The sequence below is a fragment of the Oncorhynchus mykiss genome, chromosome 6 (genome assembly GCF_057628025.1).
Source record: "Oncorhynchus mykiss isolate SJ-2025 chromosome 6, ASM5762802v1, whole genome shotgun sequence".
Taxonomy (NCBI): Eukaryota; Metazoa; Chordata; class Actinopteri; order Salmoniformes; family Salmonidae; genus Oncorhynchus; species Oncorhynchus mykiss.
The window spans coordinates 21953275-21964988 of NC_143027.1; the positions used below are offsets into that span (position 1 = coordinate 21953275).

General features: G+C 48.5%; 2 long non-coding RNA genes across 2 annotated transcripts; both read right to left on the minus strand.

Moving 5' to 3' along the window:
• Window positions 1-9262: 9262 nt before the first annotated feature.
• Window positions 9263-10500, minus strand: LOC149982796 (uncharacterized). Its single transcript, XR_016496937.1, has 3 exons — window positions 10217-10500; window positions 10102-10137; window positions 9263-10003 (listed from the first exon to the last, which is right to left on the minus strand). It is a non-coding gene; the product is annotated as an uncharacterized LOC149982796 (long non-coding RNA).
• Window positions 10501-10755: 255 nt separating this feature from the next.
• LOC149982797 (uncharacterized) lies at window positions 10756-11306 on the minus strand. Its single transcript, XR_016496938.1, has 3 exons — window positions 11173-11306; window positions 10909-11085; window positions 10756-10818 (listed from the first exon to the last, which is right to left on the minus strand). It is a non-coding gene; the product is annotated as an uncharacterized LOC149982797 (long non-coding RNA).
• Window positions 11307-11714: the final 408 nt, after the last annotated feature.

Consider the following 11714-nt stretch of genomic DNA (forward strand, 5'->3'; position numbering starts at 1 on the left):
GGCTGCAGAAAGTAGGAACAGGCTGAGAGGAGGGTGGAGGGGCAGAGGGGTGGATAGACGGGGGGTTCTTTAGGGATTGCGAGTGTCAGGATCCTCTCTGTAGCAACTTTACACCAGCAGGCCTCTGAAGTGTCAACATCACAGCTTACCACAGAAACACCTACTTTATCTATCCCATATGTGACTGTGAAAGAGAGCTGAGGACTGCAACCGAGCTCCCAAACTGTGGGCCGGCCGTCTGTCTGACTGTCTGTTTGTCTGTCCTCTCAGACCTGCGTCAGCCCCCGGTTCTCACACACTCCTAATGGACAGCAACCATTTTCAACAGGGTCATCAGGACACACATCAAACACTTCATCTGACCAACACTGCCTCCAAACAATAACTCTCTCTCACCTTCCTCACTGGCCAGAGAGAGAGAGAGAGAGAGAGAGAGAGAGAGAGAGAGATAGAGAGAGAGAGAGAGAGAGAGAGAGAGAGAGAGAGAGAGAGAGAGACAGACAGACAGACAGATAGACAGAGAGAGACAGAGAGAGAGACATAGAGAGAGAGAGACAGAGAGAGAGAGACAGAGAGAAGGAGAGAGAGAGAGATGCCCAAATGCCACTAAACCCCACCTGAAACATAACAACAAATTCAAGCAAATCAATCCAGGATCGCGTGATAAAAGTAGAAGGGCGAGGAGGTGAGTGGAGCGAGGCGGAATTGAATAATGAAAGAGGGGAAGTCTCTTAAAGCTTTATGACATTCCTGTGTCTGCGTGGGCGGACGTGGGTTGGGGGGTGGGAGCGGGGGGCCTCCAGGGTGGAGTGGCCTCTGATGTTCCATAGTGATCCCACAACCCCGCTTTCATTAGTGGCCAGGCCCATAAAAGGGCACCCAGAACATAGCACCTGATGGCAGCTCGCCCAGCACCAGCACTAGCCCCTGCTCCAGCCCCATCTTCTGCCCCAGCCCCATCTCCATCCTCTTCCCCAGCCCCATCCTCCGCCCTAGCCCCAGCCCCATCCTCTGCTCTAGCCCCAGCCCCATCCTCTGCCACAGCTCCATCCTCTGCCCCAGCCCCATCCTCTGCTCTAGCCCCAGCCCCTTCCCCATCCTCTGCCCCAATTCTCACCCTCTTTCCCAGCCCCATCCTCTGCTCTATCCCCAGCCCCATCCTCTATCCCCAGCCCCATCCTCTGCTCTATCCCCAGCCCCATCCTCTAGCCCCAGCCCCATCCTCTGCCCCAGCCCCATCCTCTGCCCCAGCCCCATCCTCTGCTCTATCCCCAGCCCCTTCCCCATCCTCTGCCCCATCCCCAGCCCATCCTCTGCCCCAGCCCAAGCCCCAGCCCAAACCTCTGCCCCAGGCCCATCCTTTGCCCCAGCACCATCCTCTGCACCATCCTCTGCTCTATCCCCAGCCCCATCCTCTAACCCAGCCCCAGCCCAATCCTCTGCCCCAGCACCATCCTCTGCCCCAGCACCATCCTCTGCACCATCCTCTGCTCTATCCCCAGCCCCATCCTCTAACCCAGCCCCAGCCCCATCCTCTGCCCCAGCCCCATCCTCTGCCCCCAGCACCATCCTCTGCCCCAGCATCCTCCTCTGCCCCAGCACCATCCTCTGCACCATCCTCTGCTCTATCCCCAGCCCCATCCTCTAACCCAGCCCCAGCCCAATCCTCTGCCCCAGCACCATCCTCTGCCCCAGCACCATCCTCTGCACCATCCCCAGCCCCATCCTCTAACCCAGCCCCAGCCCCATCCTCTGCCCCAGCCCCATCCTCTGCCCCAGCACCATCCTCTGCCCCAGCATCCTCCTCTGCACCATCCTCTGCTCTATTCCCAGCCCCATCCTCTAACCCAGCCCCAGCCCCAGCCCCAGCCTCTGCCTCAGCCCCATCCTCTAACCCAGCCCCAGCCCCCGCCTATGCCTCAGCCCCATCCTCTAACCCAGCCCCAGCCCCAGCCTCTGCCTCAGCCCCATCCTCTGCCCAGCCCCATCCTCTGCCCCAGCACCATCCTCTGCACCATCCTCTGCTCTAGCCCCGGCCCCATCCTCTAACCCAGCCCCAGCTCCAGCCTCTGCCTCAGCCCCATCCTCTTCCTCAACCCCATCCTCTCCCCCAACCCCAGCCCCATCCTCTAACCTAGCCCCATCCCCAGCCTCTGCCTCAGCCCCATCCTCTTCCTCAACCCCATCCTCTTCCCCAACCCCAGCCCCATCCTCCGACCCAGCCCCATCACCATCCTCTGCTCCAACCTCTGCTCTAGCCTTAGCCTCCGCCGACCAGGCCTTTAAGCCCCTCTTACTGCCTCCTGCCTCTACAGTGCCTCTGCCCCATATAACATCTGGTGAGTGGTGACACAAGACCTTGACTGTTTCAGCCCAGCCAGTCTCACTCATAAACAGGCTCTGGTCTAATGCAAGACAGAGGTGCCAGGCCAGCGCTGGCTTGTGTCTGAGTACATGGGGACAGTGTTAACTCAGGATCTATTTCCGAAAGGAAGAAATGACTGAGGGCTGGAATACAGAAAGGGGGTGTGGGTGCTTATTTACTCAGATCAGAGAAATCATCAAATAAATTGAACATCAAACAGGGTGAAGGACACAGCGAAGGCCTTATTACAGGTAACACTTAATGAGCCTATATATGTGGTCCAATGACAGAAGAGACCTTTACAGGTACCGCAGCAGGAGTCACTGGTATCCGGTTAGCAGCATGCTACAGCTCCCTCTAAGCTTCCCATTGGCAGTGCTCTCATCAAAACAATAATCCTGGGCTCTCTGTCTAAAACCAAACAATACATTGGAAGGAGAAATTGAACATTTTACCAAACAAAAAATGAATCAAAGAGAGGTCTCCCCCTGATGTCTATATTTAATTTAGAGCCGGGCAGTCAGGTAGCTGAGACACTGCTGGATCAAAGGTTGGCTCTGGCTGCTGTAGCTCCCAGACACTTAGCACCTTTTCACTGGCTTTGATCTGATCATTAAGGGGCTACTTCAGGAGCAGGTGGCACAGATACGCTGCTAAACCAACAGAGAGAGACGCACGGAGCGAAAAGTTCCCCTGAATACCGCAGGAAACACAGCACTCAGAGGGGAGAGATGTCACAGAGAGGGAGTAGACCCCAGCCTGAGTACAGCTATAACATAAGGGAAGTGTAAAAAGCAGTGGCCACTCTGCTAAATGACGGAGCCAAGATGAAAGTCATAATGGGGTCTGAAAAGAGACGACTGATGGAGGATGTTGACCGCTGAGAGCCACAGCCTATACAGAAAAACAAGCTCCGCAATTACCAGTATACAGTACATAGAGAGGTATGAATGGGGGTGCTCTCTCTGTCCATTACTGTATGTGGAGTTGAATGGTGTGGTTCTCTGTGGATGTGGAGAGAAGAGAGAGAATGGGATCCTGTTGTTTTGTTCACGGGTGGAAGATCTGGGTGTAGATGAGTAGAGAGGGGGAGAGGGGGAGAGTAGAGAGTAGAGAGAGGTAGAGGAGGGAGAAGAGGGGTAGATAGGGGGAGAAGAGGGGTAAAGGGGAGGAGAGGAAGAAGAGGGCTAGAAGGAGAAGAAGAGAGGGAGGAAGTGGGGTAGAAGGGTGGAGGGGGGAGAAGAGGGGTAGAGGGGGAGTAGAGGGGGAAGAAGAGGGGTAGAAGGGTGTAGGGGGGAGAAGAGGGTTAAAGAGGGAGAGTAGGGGGTAGAGGGGAGGTGGAGACGGGGTTCTAGAGGTGGGGATTAGAGGTGAGGAGTAGAGGGGTAGAGGGGAGGTGGAGACGGGGTTCTAGAGGTGGGGAGTAAAGGTGAGGAGTAGAGGGTAGAGGGGAGGTGGACACGGGGTTCTAGAGGTGGGGAGTCGAGGGGTAGAGGTTCTAGAGGTGGGGAGTTGAGGGGTAGAGGTTCTAGAGGTGGGGAGTCGAGGGGTAGAGGTTCTAGAGGTGGGGAGTCGAGGGGTAGAGGTTCTAGAGGTGGGGAGTCGAGGGGTAGAGGTTCTAGAGGTGGGGGTCGAGGGGTAGAGGTTCTAGAGGTGGGGAGTCGAGGGGTAGAGGTTCTAGAGGTGGGGAGTCGAGGGGTAGAGGTTCTAGAGGTGGGGAGTCGAGGGGTAGAGGTTCTAGAGGTGGGGGTCGAGGGGTAGAGGTTCTAGAGGTGGGGAGTCGAGGGGTAGAGGTTCTAGAGGTGGGGAGTCGAGGGGTAGAGGTTCTAGAGGTGGGGAGTCGAGGGGTAGAGGTTCTAGAGGTGGGGGTCGAGGGGTAGATGTTCTAGAGGTGGGGAGTTGAGGGGTAGAGGTTCTAGAGGTGGGGAGTCGAGGGGTAGATGTTCTAGAGGTGGGGAGTCGAGGGGTAGATGTTCTAGAGGTGGGGAGTTGAGGGATAGATGTTCTAGAGGTGGGGAGTCGAGGGGTAGAGGTTCTAGAGGTGGGGGTCGAGGGGTAGATGTTCTAGAGGTGGGGAGTCGAGGGGTAGATGTTCTAGAGGTGGGGAATCGAGGGGTAGAGGTTCTAGAGGTGGGGAGTCGAGGGGTAGAGGTTCTAGAGGTGGGGAGTCGAGGGGTAGAGGTTCTAGAGGTGGGGAGTCGAGGGGTAGATGTTCTAGAGGTGGGGAGTCGAGGGGTAGAGGTTCTAGAGGTGGGGAGTCGAGGGGTAGATGTTCTAGAGGTGGGGAGTCGAGGGGTAGATGTTCTAGAGGTGGGGGTCGAGGGGTAGATGTTCTAGAGGTGGGGGTCGAGGGGTAGATGTTCTAGAGGTGGGGAGTCGAGGGATAGATGTTCTAGAGGTGGGGAGTCGAGGGGTAGAGGTTCTAGAGGTGGGGAGTCGAGGGATAGATGTTCTAGAGGTGGGGAGTCGAGGGGTAGAGGTTCTAGTGGTGGGGAGTCGAGGGGTAGAGGTTCTATAGGTGGGGAGTCGAGGGGTAGAGGTTCTAGAGGTGGGGAGTCGAGGGGTGGTGGAGACCAGACCATTAGGCAGACTTTGAAGATGACACTGACAGAAAGACAACACATAAAAGCACCAGAGGAGGTGGTGATTTTCCTCAGGGCCACAGGAAACATGATGTACATCTCTTTACTGTCACACATCATTCCTGCTTTATGGTCTATTCTGATCTAAATATCTACACTGTTTACAGTAAAACACCAGATCAGTTCAATATAACTGATCTCTAGTTCAATATAACTGATCTCTAGTTCAATATAACTGATCTCTAGTTCAATATAACTGATCTCTAGTTCAATATAACTGATCTCTAGTTCAATATAACTGATCTCTAGTTCAATATAACTGATCTCTAGTTCAATATAACTGATCTCTAGTTCAATATAACGATTCTCTAGTTCAATATAACTGATCTCTAGTTCAATATAACTGATCTGGTTCTATCAGTTAGATTGCCTATTAGAGCACACACACACACACACACACACACACACACACACACACACACACGCATGCACACACACAGATCCTTGGGCCTTCTTGGCCCCTGTAGGAGGACACTGAGTCATCCCAGTGGAAGTTCTTTGGTGTGTCCACTTTCAGAACCAGAATGCATAGCCTGCCTACCAGCCTACAGCCTGTCCTCCAGAGATCAATGAGCCAATGTGATTCTGATTACAGGGTTAGGGTTAGGGCGGAGGCTCCTATCTGACTCCATCACTGGACAGAGGAGCAGGGAGGACATGGGCGGAACTCGATCTGTCTGACGCCCTTTGAAGTGGGTTTATGGGGGACAGCGGCGCAATGCAGCGTGCCATGACAAACGAGGTGATGAGAGGGGAGGAGAGGAGGAGGAGAGAAGGGGGTAGGAGGAGAGAAGAGGGAGGAGGAAGAGAGAAGGGGGGGAGGAAGAGAGAAGGGGGGGAGGAAGAGAGAAGGGGGAGGAGGAAGAGGGGGAGGAGGAAGAGAGGAGGGGGAGGAGGATAAAAGGGGGAAGAGGAGGAGGGAAGTGGGATGGAGGAGGAGAGGAGAAGGAGGATGAGGAGAGAAGGGAGGAGGGGAAGGAGCGCGGGCATCAGCGACAGCTACTGGACTTCCAGACGGAGATGCTTCATAAATCATTGGAGTGGCCTTTCCCCTCTCAGCAGGGGCTCACCCATACAGCAGTCAGACAGAAGAGGTGTACACACACTCATCCACACACTCTGCTCTGAGCAGGCTGACCATCACCACTAACACCACCACTAATACACCCAACTAATGGGGATCTTCAGCTAGCTGCTATACTCACACAAGGTTCTATCTAGAACCTAAAAGGGTTCTTTGGGTGGTCCCCATAGGAGAACCCTTTGAAAGGCCCTTTTTGGTTCCAAGCAGAACCTTTTGGGGTTCCATGTAAACCGCTTTCCACAGAGGGTTCTGTTTAGAACCCAAAAGGTTCTACCTGGAACCAAAAAGGGTTCAACCTGGAACAAAAAAGGGTTCTCCTATTGGGACAGCCAAAGACCTAATTTGGAACCCTTTTTTCTAAGAGAGTACCTTCAGAATTAATGTTTCAACAACACTCCCTCTTTAAAATAACCTCTTAAATAAAAGTCACAAAATTTCTTTGACGAAACCGTAAAGTTCTTTGAAGGCGTTTGTTTATTGTTGTAAACAATAAACAACATCACGCATGGTCTGGTCTTTATTGTTGTCAACAATAAACAACATCACGCATGGTCTGGTCTTTATTGTTGTCAACAATAAACAACATCACGCATGGTCTGGTCTTTATTGTTGTAAACAATAAACAACATCACGCATGGTCTGGTCTTTATTGTTGTAAACAATAAACAACATCACGCATGGTCTGGTCTTTATTGTTGTAAACAATAAACAACATCACGCATGGTCTGGTCTTTATTGTTGTAAACAATAAACAACATCACGCATGGTCTGGTCTTTATTGTTGTAAACAATAAACAACATCAAGCATGGTCTGGTCTTTATTGTTGTCAACAATAAACAACATCACGCATGGTCTGGTCTTTATTGTTGTAAACAATAAACAACATCACGCATGGTCTGGTCTTTATTGTTGTAAACAATAAACAACATCACGCATGGTCTGGTCTTTATTGTTGTCAACAATAAACAACATCACGCATGGTCTGGTCTTTATTGTTGTCAACAATAAACAACATCACGCATGGTCTGGTCTTTATTGTTGTAAACAATAAACAACATCACGCATGGTCTGGTCTTTATTGTTGTAAACAATAAACAACATCACGCATGGTCTGGTCTTTATTGTTGTAAACAATAAACAACATCACGCATGGTCTGGTCTTTATTGTTGTAAACAATAAACAACATCACGCATGGTCTGGTCTTTATTGTTGTAAACAATAAACAACATCACGCATGGTCTGGTCTTTATTGTTGTAAACAATAAACAACATCACGCATGGTCTGGTCTTTATTGTTGTAAACAATAAACAACATCACGCATGGTCTGGTCTTTATTGTTGTAAACAATAAACAACATCACGCATGGTCAGGGGCCTGTTGCACAAAACTAGGATAAGGGATTAAGCCAGGATATCTTGGTGATCCTGGCTCAATTGATCCGTAATCCGGTTGCACTAAAGATGGATAGGGGGCAGGAGGATATGTTATGGTATAAATTACCATGGAGATTTATTCTGTGGAGCTAGCCTGCTCCAGACCAGGCTAAATTCCAGGATCTATTTAATCTCATCCCTAATGTCAGTCAGCAGTCACCACAAATGGAAACCAATAGTTATTTCACTGCTCACTATACATTGTTATCACATATAACTAGACCCACTGTTATTTAAACGTTTGTGATCATTAATTTCAATGGTTTTGGATAAAAAATGATTTTTAGATGATGTTGCTATCATTAGATAATTTACAGTTTCCCATAGACTATAAGGCTATATATAAAATGCTAGAATATTAGGGCCACAGAGGGGAAAAAAACACAAGTCATAATATTGTAACCAGTTGTTTTAAAGGAGGACAGTTGTTAAAATGACAGATGTGGGGCATTTCGTGAAATTGTACTTCAGTATGGTTTCATAAACAAAGACATGCTGATGTGCCAGAATATTAAGTATCACATTGTCATAAGTATCAAAACTGTAAAAACAATATGTAGCTTTTCTGCAGAAAGAACCAGCCTCATAAATTTATGACTTTATCCTTTTTCTTCAGTGTGGCCCTAGTACTCTGTCATATAAACAAATACACATTCCATATGAATATAAAAACACAATGTGTAACATTATGTTCCTTTATTGAATAAGGACAAAACAAAGCAGGTAAACCATCAGCTCCTTTCAAAACTGAAGTCACAGTGACTCTACAAGATGGAAAGCACAGAATCTAAGCATATTATACAAAATGATACATATACAGACCTTTGAATGTGTATAACACACCCTGCATGTCTGCACACTAAAATAAATGCAGGACAAATCCATACACATCAACTGAACAGACAAATGAATGGATGCAGTAGCCTCCCTGCAGCCTTGTATTACACACAGTATACCGCACAAACATCATAAGAGGCCAAATTCGTCAAAAAACGAACCCAAAAAAACCCAAATTCCTCTGCCACCGCAGGACATATTTAACCAAAATTGAAAGCACACATACTAACTAAAATAATTCAACACATATTGGTCCCTCAGCAGCCGACCACTGTCGTCATCAGGGAAGATTGCCGGATTGTCCCAGTCCATGGCTGGTGGCACTCTGGGGGCCCTCTCCTTCCTCAGGCAGGCCACATTGTGGAGGACAGCACAAGCCACAGTAATATCACATGCCCTAACAGGGCTGACCCTTAATTTGTGAAGGCAGTGAAAGCGTGCCTTCAGGAGGGCAAAGGTCATTTCAACTCTGGCCCTGGTCCTGGCATGGGCATGGTTGTAGGCCTGCTGTGCTTCCTGGGGGTCTGTGAAAGGTGTCAGGAGAAAAGGCTGGCAGCCATACCCCCTGTCTCCCAGCAACACACCAGAGAATTCACCTGTCAACACAAAATCTCATCATTACTACCTCATAAACACAGTGATATTCTTGACACAGCCATGATGGTTATAAATAGGGGTTGTGTGGCTTACCTTGTGATAGGCACTGATAGATTTCAGAGGCCCGAAAGATTCTGGAGTCATGGACTGAGCCAGGCCATTTTGCCACAACATTGCTGATCACACAGTCAGCATTGCAGACCATCTGAAATCATAAGATGAGGAATATTACACCAATCAATGCACATCACTGGCAATGCAGAGTGTTCGTCAATGGACAATATCAAAAAGTTATGTTCACCTGAACATTAATGCTGTGAAAGGATTTCCTATTCACAAAATCGGCCTCATGGGCACCTGAGGGGGCTTTTATCCTTATGTGTGTGCAGTCCACTGCACCAATGACATTGGGGAAACCTGTCACACAAAGTAATGAGTATCCTACTATGTGTTAACAGTTGTCCTGTAATTTGTAGATCCTCTTACCTGCAATCCTATAGAACTCCTCTTTGATGTCACAGAGTCTTCTGTGGCCAGGGAAGGAGATGAAGACATCTGCTAATGCTTTGATAGCCAGACACACACTCCTTATTGTGCGGCAAATTGTGGCCTTGTTCAGCTGTTCTGCATCCCCCACTGAGTACAGGAAGGCTCCACTAGCAAAAAAGCGCAAGGCCACACAAACCATTTGCTCCACACTCAGTGCATGGCTCCGTGCAGTGCGGTGCTTAATCCTGGGACCCAGTAGTCTGCATAGATACCTGATGCCATCTGCAGAAAACCTGTATCTTTCATATAGATGGTCATCAGGGAAGGCCAGTGGGTCCAACCGGTCCCTGAAGACCCTTTCTCACCTGAAGGCTCTCCTCAGCACAAGTGCTTCTTCATCCACCACATCTCGCACGAATGGGCATGCCATTGTCAGAGCAGAAAGGAACACACAATTTTGGGCCTTCATATAGGCTAGTGGCCACACCTGGTGCTGGGGGGGGTGGGCAAAAGAGGGCGATGCCTTATAACGATGACTTGGTTGTACTGATTGCTGGGAAAATAAAAAAAACCTTAGAAAGATGCCACCGTCCTGTGTGCTCACAATAAGAGCTCATATGTCATGGCTCACTTGACTTTACGAGAATATACCTAATTTTTATTTTGAGCTGTGTCATCTTCTTGGAGCTGGGGGAGGAAAGAAAAATAATGATTAATACATTTGTGTTACAGTTAGCATACAGTGTACATTGAAGGCATATCTCACCTCCCTCTCAAGTTTTTTTATTTCAAGGTCCAGTTTCCTAATTGTCCTCTTTTTTATTTTGAACTCCAGTGCAAGATTTTCCATCTTTTTCTTCTTGTACTGAATGTCTATGTCTGCCAGTTCTATTTGGCACCGGAGGTGGTTGCCATACAACTTTCTGATAGCTTGTGAGCTCTGTGAACACAATACAATTAGCGCAGCTGGAATTTGGCAGGATGTGGTGTCCTTTTATTAATACGCACTATGTTGCCAGGCTGGTTTTCCCACTGTATAGCATCTGGGTCCTGTAAAAGAAATTAGATTTTTTGATTTTGATGAGGACTCCTCACCATTGTAGAGTAAATAGTACTTTCACAGTCTTAACATGATACCTCATGCCTTCTGGAATCCAGAGAGATGGTCTCCTCCTCATCATCGTCTCCATCATGTGCTGTTGCTGCTGCACTGGGGCCTTCACCCTATCACATTTAATCGGATTCATATTGAAGCTAGTAGACAAGACATGCCAGGCCTACAGTATGCCTTTGATGGAGTACTCACTGGATCAGCATCGTCTGGTGCTTGTGCTGGTGGCTCTAACAGGAACACAGTGCTGCCAGACACTGCAAGGCAATAGGTAAACCAAAGTCAGACAGTCCAAATTGATTCAATATGAATGTGGTTGTATCCCATGTAGAGATGGAAGGACATACCTTGAATGAAGCGGGTGGCATCTTGGGAGGAACCTATGCTCGTCTCTTTCCCCCCAGGGATCCCCTCTAAGACGGGCCTGCCTTTATTTAGCTCCAAGGCCATGTCCTCTGCTGGGGTAAGGTCAGCCTTTGGTGACCCACCACCCGTGCCTTGTCTGTGGGTATTCTTTTTCACTGCTAAAACAGTACAGACAATGTGTGAGCAGGCACCTTCTGGGTACAATATATGCTTGTGCTTTGTTAAATATTAGTCAGGGACCATACCATTCTGCAGAATGTTCTTGTATTTGATTTTGACCTGCTGCCATGTCCGTTTTGGCCCGTTCATGTTTAATCTACACACACACACACACACACACACACACACACACACTTAATGGAGTCACACTGCAAAAAATTACTTGGTATTTTTGTCTTGTTTTCAGTAAAAATATCAAAAAATTTATCATAGCTTTATACAGTGTGATGGAGTTACTTTACACAATTTCACTCATATCTGCAGTGCATTTCAATAAAAAAAATTAACCGTTTCATAATTACAGTACAACTGCATTTTTGGAGATGTGAATTAAATATTTGAATTGTAATTGTGATGTTTCAGCGGAGCGGTGAGTGTGTAATTGTGCACTACTTACGCATTCAGGCGGTCTGCAATACTTTGCCACGCTTTTTCTCTTTGCTTTATCACTGTGGCGGTGTTGCCTTTCTTCTTAATTATATCTTTTACCTCCTCGTATGCCTCCATGAGGATTTGTGCTTCCGACGGGGAAAAGTACGCGGCTCTAGTTGCCATGGTAAATCAGTTA